This window comes from Anopheles darlingi, chromosome 2, assembly GCF_943734745.1.
Source record: "Anopheles darlingi chromosome 2, idAnoDarlMG_H_01, whole genome shotgun sequence".
In the NCBI taxonomy this organism is placed as follows: domain Eukaryota; kingdom Metazoa; phylum Arthropoda; class Insecta; order Diptera; family Culicidae; genus Anopheles; species Anopheles darlingi.
Window position 1 is genome coordinate 21218962 of NC_064874.1, and position 630 is coordinate 21219591.

A 630-nucleotide genomic window follows, 5' to 3' on the forward strand; every position below is an offset into this window, starting at 1 on the left:
TTGCATCAGATTAAACCGCGATGAAATAAATTAAGCGTCACTTGAACTGAGCCTCCCCCGTTCGTTGGTGATGCTGCTGGAACAACAAATGGAACGCTTGATCCAGGCCGCTTTACTGTCCTTACGCCTAGTCACAGTTTCGGGAAACTCCCTCGGGTACTTACAGGGACTGTCGATAAATCTTTCGAGGCTCTTTCTTTGCTTTTAAGCCGAAGCGCGTGTGTATGGTGCCAGCTACCGCGTCGAAAGGATTAGCTACCACGAGCACAGTTTACAGCAACAACATCATGTTAGCTAGTGATAGCGGTGGTGGTATTGGTGGAGCTTATGATAAGATATAACCGTCGGTCTGCTTTATGGATCAAGAGACACATTTTTTCCGGTCGTCAGCGACAAGCAGTTTGGAAAGGAAGTTAGATAGCACGCCGTCGCTTTCAACTGCTCAAAACTCTTGAATGTTATCGAAAAAAAGGTGTCCACTTTTGGAACAATATGTGTGAATGATATTTGAAATCCTCTTTCATCCGTAAATGCCGGATGATGACGGAGGAAGTTGATGCGCCACGTCATCGAGTATCCATTTGGGATGATAGCTATTTTTACAGAACAACTGCTCTCGATCCTTGTATG